Source organism: Panthera tigris, chromosome A1, assembly GCF_018350195.1.
Source record: "Panthera tigris isolate Pti1 chromosome A1, P.tigris_Pti1_mat1.1, whole genome shotgun sequence".
In the NCBI taxonomy this organism is placed as follows: domain Eukaryota; kingdom Metazoa; phylum Chordata; class Mammalia; order Carnivora; family Felidae; genus Panthera; species Panthera tigris.
The window spans coordinates 69,257,295-69,269,383 of NC_056660.1; the positions used below are offsets into that span (position 1 = coordinate 69,257,295).

Genomic DNA, 12,089 nt, shown 5'->3' on the forward strand with positions numbered 1-12,089 from the left:
TGTAAAAAAAGAATTTTTTTAATGTTTATTTATTTATTCATTTTTGAGAGAGAGAGAGAGACAGACAGAGCATGAGCAGGGGAGGGGCAGAGAGAGGGAGACACAGAATCCGAAGCAGGCTCCAGGCTCTGAGCTGTCAGCACAGAGCCCGACGTGGGGCTCGAACCCATGAACTGTGAGATCATGACCTGAACCCAAGTCGGACACTTGACTGACTGAGACACCCAGGCACCCCGGCAATTTTTTTAAATAAGCTTTATGCCCAGCGTGGGCCTCGAACCCATGACCCTGAGATCGAGAGTCACATGCTCTACTGACTGAGCCAGCCAGGCACCCCTCCTAGTCAGTAAATTTTTTTTAATATTAAAATAATCAAAATCCATAAAAAGAAAATACACAATTGTCTCGTCATTTTATTTATTTATTTGAGAGGAGAAACGTATTCTGATGCGATTAATTATTAATTAATTATTGGATCAATAATTAATTAAGAGCTGTGATTCTAGAGTGCCTGGATGACTTTTGTCACAACCTCAGTCTCCAATCCAGTGTTGTTCTTTGACAAATGGGGATATCGTGCCTACTTTCCTAACCCCACGTGGCATTTGGGGGATTAGTGATATATTTTTTTAATGTTTATTTACTTATCTTGAGGGGGTGGGGAGAGAGTGGGGAGAGGGACAGAGGGAGAGGGAAAGAGAATCCCAAGCAGGATCCACGCTGTCAGCGCAGAGGCTGACTTGGGGCTCAGTCTCATGAACCGCGAGATCATGACCTGAGCGGAAATCAAGAGTCGGACTTAACCACCCAGGTGCCCCAAGGGGATTAAGTAATATTCTTGAGGGTTGTGTCTCAGGGCCTTCTCTTTCCTTCTGCATTCATTGTCCAGCCCCAGCTCACATACCCTTGGTTGGTACTTGGAGATAGAGGTCTCCAGCCCGGGCACCTTTGCTGAGACCAGACCCTAACATCCAGCTGCCCACTAATCACCTTCACTGGGCGCCCAAACATAGGCGTTCAGACTCACCATGGTCAGGATTGACGACCATCTTTCCTTATGAATCTTTTCTCCTTTCCGGTTTCTCTGAACACCAACAACATCCCACCCTGCAGGCTCCACAGGCAAAGCGGGGGGTCACCCTTGCTGCTTCTCCCTCCCTTGCCCACAGTATACAACCAGACACTCACCAGAGCCTTGGTAAAGATTCTCTCCTTGACCAAACCATAGCCAGGCTCCTTTGAGCCCTTCCTTGACTAGGCCTCAACCTCGGCCTATGAAGACTTGAACAGACGCTAACACAGTTGTTAACAGTTTGCAGCCGCATCCTCTAGATGACCCTAGGGCCCCCCACCTCCCACTGGAAGTGCCTCTCTGAGAAAACTCAAGGCTGCCCAGATAACTGACGGTCCCAGCCAAACCTGCCGGCAGGGCCCCTGACTCCCCGCCTCTGGGGGAGTGTGGGAGCCTAACTTCCACAAAGGTCAGTTAGCAAACCCAGGCGGTTTCACGGGGACCAGCACTGCCTTCCTGCTCTTCCTGCTTTTTGTAACTTTTCACTTCCCTGACCCTTCTCAAACCCCTGTGCCCCTACCCCCTTCCTCCTTCTCCCTTTAAAACGCCCAGTCGCCTCTGCTCAGATGGGAAAGAAACTCAGAAGCTCAGTGGTGGCCTCTGTTGTCAGCAGTTACTGAGTGAGGTCTGTTCTCACTGCTTTAATGTCCAGCTATGTGTATCTTTGACACCCTCTCGGTTCCATCCACGTCTCTCCGCTCCTTCAGTTCTGGCCACCATCATCTCTCCCCTGGACTGTTACCTCCCAAAGAGGTCCTGGCCCCCAGACTTGCCTTCCCGCAACCCACCTTCCCACTCTCTGCACGGAACAAATTTGGCCGGTGCGCCCTCCACACCCTACGCAAAGCCCTCAGAAATGGCTTGCCCTTGCTCTCAGGATGCCAGAAGTTCTCCAGAATGGTCTGCAGTAGGCAGCCTGTTGACGACCAAGTTAGCCAACTCAGGAGGAGTTGGTTGGGAAGCAGAATCCTTTGGGGCCGGCTGACCTCTCCTCTTCCTCCCTGCCTCCAGGGGGATTGTGACTCTGCCCCTCCACCCCTGCCGTCTCCCAGTCCTCCCAGGCCCGCTCCTCCCAGGCCCGCTCCTCCCCGGCTTCCTTGGTACAAGACTCCAGGTCTCTGGAGGAAAGGGGCATCAGGAAGGTGTAGGGCCGCTTTTCTGTTTTCCTTTTATTTCTTAACGCAACGTTGTTTGCACACAGCTCCGCTCCCTGTTGCAGGGTGCCCTAACATTTTCCTTTCATTTAACCTTTACCTTATTTAACTTTGTGAGCTGGGTTTGGTTGTGATTTCCATTTTATGGATGAGCACACAGGCTTGGAGAACTTAAGACGCTTGCCCCCAGCCCCCCAGTCAGCATAGAGAGGACCTACATTCAAGTCTTCCACATCCGAAGCAATATTTTTGTTCTTCCACTCCCTCTGCTCCTTGGCTCCTCTTTCTCCGACATACCCACTGTTTCAGCAGCCCTACTTCCTTCTGCATTTTAAATTCTGTTGCAAGGGAAGTGTTTCTTCTGGTTTCCTGTCTCAGCGTTCCGTGCTCTTCTGCCCCTCTGTGTTCCACGGGGCTGACGGCGATCTGCCACAGAAAATGCATCTTCTTATTTGAAAATCTAATTTTGGGGGCCAAGTAATTTACATAAATGGCTCAAAAATTAAGCATACAGTGAGGCAGGCCACGGTCATTGTGTTTCTGCTGTTACTCTCTGTCTTTCTGTCCCCCCTCTTCTCTTCCCCACCAATAACCACTTCTGTTATTTCCTTGCTTAGTTTTCCAGAGTTTCTTTGTGTGACACAAGTACCGACGTCAATGCTTATATTCTTTGTGTTTTGCACGGAGTGCTGCACACCTCATGCACCATTCTGCACCTTGCTTTTTTTCCCTTAACGATAATATATACTGGAAATCGTCCATTATCAGGGCACGGAAAGTTCCCTCATTCTTTTTGATAGCTGCAGAGTAGTTCAATGGATGGAGATATTCCATGATTGATTTAACTTGTTCCCTAGTGATAGAATTTGGCTAGTTTCCATTCTTTAAGTATTACAAAACCGTGCTGGAATAACCTTGGATATACCTCATTTTGCACACATAGCACAAATATGCCTGAGTCAGAGAAAATATTTGATAGAAAGTGCCAAATCTTCTAATATACGTTAATATACATTCACCCCAGCAATGAATGACAGTGCTTGGTCAGCAGTCCATGCTGTTGAACTTTGATATTTTTGCCAATCTTATAGACAAATGGCAGCATATCCCTGTAGCTTTAATGTGCATTTTGCTTATGTGTAAGGGGACTGTCTATTCATATTTTAAAAGTCATTTGTATTTCCTTTAATGTGAATTGTCCGCTCATATCATTTGATCTTTCAGAGAGTAGGTGTTTTGGCCTTGCTATTGACATTTAGGAGCTGTTTATACATTGAGGAGGGTAGTGCTTTGTGATATGAGTCATATGAATATTCTTCCCATCTTTGATGTTTATCTTTTTTAATTTTTTAATGTTTATTTATTTTTGAGAGTGAGAGAGAGAGACAGAGTGTGAGCAGGGGAGGGGCAGAGAGAGAAGGAGACACAGAATCCGAAGCAGGCTCCAGGCTCTGAGCTGTCAGCGCAGAGCCCGACGCGGGGCTTGAACTCATGAACTGCGAGATCATGACCTGAGCCAAAGTCAGACGCTTAACCGACTGAGCCACCCAGGTGCCCCATTTGACGTTGATCTTTTGAATTTGCTTAGGATGCTTTTTTGCCAAGCAAAATGTAGTTTTCTTCTTAAAGACTGGAGATTCACTTTTGGGGTGGGGGAAGTGTACAGATCCACACACGTGTAGATCCATGGAATCACCATCACAATCAAGATACAGAACGGTGCCAACACCCAAAAATGCTGTGGTGCTGTTTGTAGTCATGCTCTCCCCCCGCCTAGAAACCACTGATATGTTCTCCCTAACATTTTTTTTCTTTTTAAGAATATTTTATAAATGGAATCGCATAGTACATAAGCTTTTGAGACTGCCTTATCTCAGCATAATGCCTCTAAGACTCATCCAAAGTGAGACCGTAGCATCCGCTTGTTCCTTTCAATTGCTGAGTAGTAGCCCATTTTACAGGATGTGTCACATTTGGTTTATCCATTCAGCCTTGGAAGGACATTTGACTAGTTTCCAGTTTGGGGCAATTATGAATAGAGCTGGATAAGTACTTACGTACAGGGTTTTTTGTGTGAATATAGAGTAGATACAGAGGAGTGGGGTTTCTTGGTTGTATGTTTAACTTTATTTTTTAATTAATTATTTCCGAGAGGGAGAAAGCACGCACGTGCGCGTGCGCAAGGAAGGAAGGGGCAAAAGGAGAGGAAGAGAGAGAATCTTCAGCAGGCTCTACGTCCAGTGCAAAACATGTTGAGGGGCTTGATCTCACCACCCTGGGATGGTGACCTGAGCCGAAATCAAGAGTTGATGCTTAACCCACAGCCATCCAGTCGCCCTTTGTTTGAATGTATAGGAAGCTGCAAATTATTTTCTAGAGTGGCTGTATTATTTTGCGTTCCCACCAGCAAAATTGCTTTCCATCCTCCCCAGCAATTGGTGCTGACAGTATCATTTTCATTTCAGCCATTTTATGTATTTAAAAAAATTTTTATAATGTTAATTTATTTTAGAAGGCACGCATGTGAGCCAGGGAAAGAGACAGAGGGAGGGAGAGGGAGGGAGAGGGAGGGAGAGGGAGGGAGAGGGAGGGAGAGGGAGGGAGAGGGAGGGAGAGGGAGGGAGAGGGAGAGAGAGGGAGAGAGAGGGAGAGAGAGGGAGAGAGAGAGAGAGAGGGAGAGAGAGAGAGAGAGAGAGGGAGGGAGAGAGAGAGAGAGAGAGAGAGAGAGAGAGTCTGTCTTAAGCAGGCTCCACGCTCAGCATGGAGCCGGACATGGGGCTCAATCCCACAACCTGGGATCATGACCTGAGCCAAAAATCAAGAGTTGGATGCTCAACTGAGTCACCGAGGCGCCCCTCTTTCAACCATTTTAATAGGTATGTAACAATAGCTCATTGTGGTTTTAAATTTGCATTTCCCTAATGGTTATGATACCAACTATATTTTCATGGGCTTGATGATGATGTCTTTTTGGCAGAGTATCTGTTCAAGCCTTTTGCCCGTTTTAAAATTACATTGTTTTCTTACTATTCAGAGAACTCTTCAGATACTGTACATGTAACTCCTCTGTCTGATACGTGATCTGGAACTATTTTGTCTCATTGTGTCCTTTGTCTTTTTGTTCTCTTAGCAGTATCTCTGCAGATAAAACTTTGTGTGTGCTATACAAAACTGCATCATTTTGATGAAGTCAAATTAATAATTTTTTTCTTTTCTTTTCTCTTTAGTTTTTTTTTAATGTTTATTTTTGAGAGAGAGAGAGAGAGAGAGAGGAAGAGAGAGCGAACAATCAGGGGAGGAGCAGAGAGAGGAAGACACAGAATCTGAAGCAGGCTCCAGACTCTGTGCTCAGAGCCTGACACGGGACTTGAACCCATGAACCGTGAGATCATGACCTGGGCTGAAGTCGGATGCTGAAACGACTGAGCCACCCAGGCGCCCCCGTTTATTTTTGAGAAAGAGAGAGAGAGGGCACGCATATGCAAGATAGGGGAGGGGCAGAGAAAGAGGGAGACAGAGGATCCAAAGCAGGCTCTGCAGCAGAGAGCCCAGCCCCATGCAGGGTTCAAACTCACGAACTGAGCAGTCATGACCTGAGCCGAACTCAGACGCTTAGCTGACTGAGCCACCAGCTGCCCCAATAATGTTCTGTTTCTTAACATGAGTGCTACTACATAAGTGTGTTCAATTGTGAAAATTTGTCATACACATTCCTGTATGTATTTAACACTGTTTTAAAAATAGGGTGTGTTTTGATCCTATAGGCCTATAGGCTGGTTTTGAGCCAGCATCTGGCTGGCTCAACAGAGCATGTGACCCTTGATCTCAGGGTCATGCGTTCAAGCTCCATGTTGGGCATGGAACCTACTTTAGAAAAAAATTCAGTGTGTTTGTATTTAGTGGGCACGATAGCGGAATATAACACAACTGGCATCAAAATCCAACCACACGATCCATTACCATTAATGTGTTGTAGGGTTCTGTTGGCTAATGTTTTACTTAAAAGTTTTGCACTGTTATTCATAAGTGAAATTGGTCTATAGTTTTTTTTCTGAGTGCCATCTTTGTCAAGGACTGGGATCAATAGAACACTTGTTTCATACAATCAGCTTGGAAGTTTTCCTTCTTCTTCTGTGTGCTGGCTTATGTTAAAATAGCACTGGGACTACCTGATCTTTAAAGGTGGACAGAAGACAGAATTCCCCTTTCTAATCTGGACCTGGGGTGACTTCCTCTATTTCTTCACTGGTAGTCTGTTTAGACAGGTTAATTTTGATAAGTAGAATTTTTCTTAAAAAATTATACATTAGAGGGGCGCCTGGGGGGCTCAGTCAGTTAAGCATCTGGCTTCGGCACAGGTCATGATCTCGCGGTTCGTGGGTTCGAGGGCCACGTCGGGCTCTGTGCTGACAGCTCGGAGCCTGGAGCCTGGAGCCTGCTTCGGATTCTGTGTCTCCCTTTCTCTCTGCCTGTCCCCTGTTCTGTCTCTGTCTCTCTCTCTCTCTGTCTCTCTGTCTCTCTCTCTCTCAAAATTAACATTAAAAAACAGTTTTTTTTTAATTATACATTAGATCACTAACTGTGTTATCTCAGGTTAGTTACCTCATCACCAGAAGCCTCAGTTTCTTGGTCTGAAAAAAGGAGATAATGATAGAACCTCCTTCATATGGGAAAAATTTCTGACTGGTAAATGGTAAGTGCTTAGTAAATATGAGCCAGTGTACTAACAAACTTTAAGACAGAAAAAATACCTTGTAAAACACAATTGCTCTGCCTTGGTATTAGAAGAACCAGTAACACCTAAATCTACTGTCTTGCTGGTAACATCATTTCCTTGGAAAATAACCGGTTATGACACCTACTAAGAACTTTGCTTTTCTAATTTTCCTTATAGTTTAAAAATTTTTTTAATATTTTTTTTTTTGAGAGAGAGAGAGAGAGAGGGAGGGCAGGAGTGGGAGAGGAGAGGGAGAGGGAGAGGGAGGGAGGGAGGGAGGGAGGGAGAGAGAGAGAGAGAGAGAGAGAGAGAATGAGCCTGAAAGGGGAAGAGAGGGGGAGAGACAGAATCTGAAACAGGTTCCAGGCTCCCAGCTGTCAGCACAGAGCCTGATGGGGAGCTTGAACTCAAGAACCACGAGATCATGCCGAGCAGAAGTCAGACACAACTGACTGAGCCACCTAGGTGCCCCTTTTTAATTTTTTTAATGTGTATTTATTTCTGAGACAGAGAGAGAGAGAGAGAGAGAGAGAGAGCACATGAGTGGGGGCGGGGGGAGGGGCGGGCAGAGAGCGAGGGAGACACAGAATCCGAAGCGGGCTCTAGGCTCTGAGCTGTCAGCACAGAGAACAACATAGGGCTTGAACTCATGAAATGTGAGATCATGACCTGAGCTGAAGTCCCACGCCCACCAACTGAGCCACCCAGGTGCCCCTTTCCTTATAGTTTTAAAGTAACTTCATGTATACCATATTCACTGGTTTTATGTAAGAACTGAGAAGAAGGCAGTGGTTTATAAAGAAACATTAAATTTTTTTCTGAATGTAAAATGCACAGATGCTCATTGAAAAAATTTTAGACATTTGCAAAATAATTTTTTCAAAAGTGAAAAAACTTAAAATCCTAACAACAACAAAAAAGCACTCACATAGTGGTATTTTCCCCTCCTTCCAAATTTTTTTCCTATGCATTTAAGAATCAAAACTGTAATTTCATTTTGTATGCAAACTTGTGTCCTGACTCTTAAACTGAATATAATAAAAATGACTTATCCTGTACAGATCAGTCTCAGAATGGGGTCCGTCCAACACATATGTGACTCTAAGTAGCCCAGAGAAATAAGGTAAGACTTTACTCGATGTCTCTGAAGGGTATTGTGATGGGGGAAAATTGAAGCAGGTACAATGAGAACTCCAAGGAAAGTTCGAGCATTGTAAAATGGATTTTGGATGTTTTGTTGTGTTTTCATGATTAATATTTCCTTCCCAGTCTCTACAGATGGTAACAGGATAACAACCCTTCTCGTTTGTCTTCTGTGCTAACTGTCCTTCAACATCCCTTCTCCCCTAATCGATACCCATGAGATTATCAGTTTGGCTATGGCAGTTCTTCTAAAGACGACATTTCCCAGACTCCCTTGTATTTGGTGTAGCACTGTGACCACCTTCTCGCCAATGGGGCATGTCTTAAAGTGACGCACATAACTTGCAGAGTGTGGCCCTAAAGAGAGTGTTTCCTTTTCTTTCCCCATCCGTCGTAACTAGAATATACTAGAATGTGGGAACTAGAATTGTCTTCTTGGACAGCAAGATGGAAGCTATGCCTAGGATGGCAGAGCCATAGAATAGAAGGAAGCTGGGTCCCTGGTTCTGGGAATCCAGTTCCAGACACCCTGCCTAGGTTTCTCTGCAAGAAAATTATACTTCCGTCTAGTTAAATAAACGTTTCTCTGTTAGCGCAGCCAAATCTAAATCCTAACAACATATCTTCTCACAAGTTTATACTCAGTCCTCGTTGGCCTTATGTTCACTCTGTTCTGTGATCCACTGACCTGGCATCTTGGTGAATGCCTTATCATACAAAGGAGGCTGACCTCCATCCCTGCTGCCACATCCTCGGCCCAAGCCCGTATGCTCCCATCCCCATCCAGGTGCTGGCCACGGAGGTCCTTTCCTCCTACCCCAGCGCCTCCCTAACTCTATCAGGTGGAAGAGTCTATTAAGCATTTAAATAAAATGATTAAAAAGCTTAAAACCCTTTTTTTATTTGAGAGAGAGAGAGAGAACATGAGCAAGGGAGAAGGGCAGAGGGAGAGAGAGAATCTCAAGCAGTTTCCTGCTCAGCACAGAGCGTGACACAGAGCTCGATCCCATGACCTGAGCCAAATTAAGAGTTTGATGCTCAACTGATTGTGCCACCCAGGTGCCCCCCCCCCCAAAACCCATATTTTAATGACCAGAAAGATTCCATTCTATACTTTTTAAAAGTATTTTTTAATGATTATTTATTTTTGAGAGAGAGAGACAGAGAGAGACAGAGAGAGACAGAGAGTGAGCAGGGGAGGGGCAGAGAGAGAGGGAGACACAGAATCCAAAGCAGGCTCCAGGCTCTGAGCTGTCAGAACAGCCATGAGATCATGACCTGAGCTGAAGTTAGATGCTTAACAGACTAAGCCACTCAGGTACCCCTAAAAGTATTTTTTTTAAGTTTGTTTGTTTGTTTGTTTGTTTGTTTGTTTATTTATTTATTTTGGAGAGAGAGAAAGAAAGCATGGAGTTGGAGAGGGGCAGAGAGAGAGGGGCAGAGAGAATCCCAAACAGGATCTGCCCATTGGGATCTGCACAGAACCCAATGCGGGGCTCAAACCCATGAACTGTGAGATAATGACCTGAGCCGAAGTCGGTCGCTCGATCGACTGAGCCAACCAGGCATCCCCCATTCTATAATGTTTAAATCAACCACTATCATTGGATATTGTTTACAATTAGAGAGAATAACAAGCCATGGTAGAAAGAAAATGGGCAGCAGGAAGGGCAGGTGTGACTTTGACTTCCACTCTTTAAAAAAAAAAAATTTTAACGTTTATTTTTGAGAGAGACGGAGCATGAATGAGGGAGGGGCAGAGAGAGGAGGAGACACAGAATCTGAAGCAGGCTCCACATTCCAAGCTGTCATCACAGAGCCTGATGCGGGGTTCGAACCCACAAGCCACGAGTCAAAGCTGACACTTAACTGACTGAGCCACCCAGGCACCCATTGACTTCCACTCTTAACCGTTCACCAACCGTGATTTTGAGCAAATCATTTCCCCTCCCTGGCCTTCCATTTTCTTGTTTGTTTAATAAACACTACAATACCCATCTCTCTGATTTGTCACGAAGGTTAGAGATAAGTCAGCTAGCATGATAGCACTCCCACATAGCAGGTTCAACAAAGGGGTGGTGGTGGTACATTGCTGTACAATAATGCTATTTCTGCATACTGGCATTTTTCTTAAATGATAAGAATCCTGCAGTGGGGGATTATTGGTTCAAAGGATAGAATGTTTTTTAGACCCTTGATTCACACTTGGTAGGACTTATCACTGACATTTTTCAAAGTAAGAAACCAAGGCTCAGGGGGGCCTGGGTGGCTCAGTTGGTTGAGCATCTGACTCTTGATGTAGGCTCAGGTCATGATCCTAGGTTCATGGGATCCAGCCCTGAACTGGGCTCTGTGCTGACAGCATGGAGCCTGCTTGGAATTCCCTCTCTCTCTCTCTCTCTCTCTCTCTGCCCTTTTCTGCTCTCTCTCTCTCTCTCAAAATAAATAAATAAACTTAAAAAAAATAAAAAAGAAACCAAGGCTCAGAGAAGTAAAGCAGTTCAGTTAGGGTTTTAGGGCTCATAAATGGTAGAGACCATATTAAACCCGTGTCTTCTAACTTCTGGTCTTGGGCAATTTCTACGAAGTGTCATAGACCCAGAGCCCTAATCTTTGCACTGTGAGAAACGGAATTAAAACTGTTTGTGAAAATCAGCTGTGTAATATCACTGGACATTATAATATCATTACTCATTCTGACCCATCCTCTCAGCAAACTTTTATGGGTGTGTAGCAAGGGAGGGGATGTGGTAGAAAGTCAGCAGCATCGGTCAGGGAATCGGGGATTCTTCCCAGCCTCGTCATTTACTCCTCATGTTATCTTGGCAGAACAGTCAATATATCCGGGTGACAGTTAACTTATCTGTAAAAACAAGAAGAACTCTGGGTAATTCCAGAAGGTCACTTCTTGTTTAAAGTCCTATCGTTAAGCAGGGTGATGTGGACAAATCTGGGTAATCAAGACTGAAGCAGTCTTCCTACTTTTTCCTATTTTTTAGTAAAATACCTTTTACTAAATATTATGCCACAGCTGAATTAACAGTTGCAAATGTACGTATATTTGTTCACATTTTCTTTCAAAATACACTCAGACTCCAAGAGAGGAGCTCGTGTGTGCATATCCCATAAATGTGTCGAGGATTTGAAGTTGGATCTACTCAACTTTCCACTCCATTTAAGAAAAGCTTATTTGTGTAAGGATTAGAAGAAAATGAAAATAAGAAAGCCATGGAATTTGGGGGATGGCATAAGAGTAGAATTTTCTTTTCTTTTTTTTAAGTTTATTTATTTTGAGAGAGAGAGAATGTGCGCATGCACACCCATGGGCAGGGGAAGCGCAGAGAGAGAGAGGGAGAGAATCCTAAGCAGGCTCCCTGCTGCCAGTGCAGAGCCGGACTTGGGGCTCATTCTCAGGACTGTGAGATCATGACCGGAGCTGAAACCAAGAGTTGAACACTTAACCAACAGCCACCCAGCCGCCCCTCTTTTCTTTCAATTACCCTCAGTGTTGTTTATGCAATGCCAACAATAATAATAAAACTTCCTAAGATGCTGGTGGCAAATTCTGGCTTTGAGAACTTCGCCTTGGGGACTTTAAAACAGTAAAGTCTTATTCTTTTTTTTTTTTTTTTTTTAATATTTTTGAAATTCTGATTAGTTTGAGTCTGGGTGGGTAAACATAATAGATGTGCGTAGCTTTCTCTGAAACTGCCAGCCTGTAAGATGGGAAGATTTCTGCATAAGGCACATTTAAAAAATTTGCTGCATCAACAGGTTTTGGGGATGGAGCAGCAGGGAGGCACCTAAGCCCTCTGAGGAGATGCCCACTTCTTCCAACACCGCCCTCACTCCCGTCTCATTCTCTCTCTGCACCCACCTGAAATCAGAGGCAATTCATGTCAGCGGCTCACCCCGCCCCACCTCTGCGCTGTGATTCTGAAAACACCCGTGGTTCTCATTGAGGGGTGGTTGATACCTCCACCTCCCACCCCAAGGGGTATTT

The 12,089-nt window shown here is 44.8% G+C and overlaps 1 non-coding gene across 1 annotated transcript; it reads right to left on the minus strand.

The window, feature by feature from the left end:
- Positions 1-259: 259 nt before the first annotated feature.
- On the minus strand, positions 260-332 carry TRNAE-CUC. The gene has a single exon. It is a non-coding gene; the product is annotated as a tRNA-Glu (tRNA).
- Between the last annotated feature and the right edge of the window lie 11,757 nt (positions 333-12,089).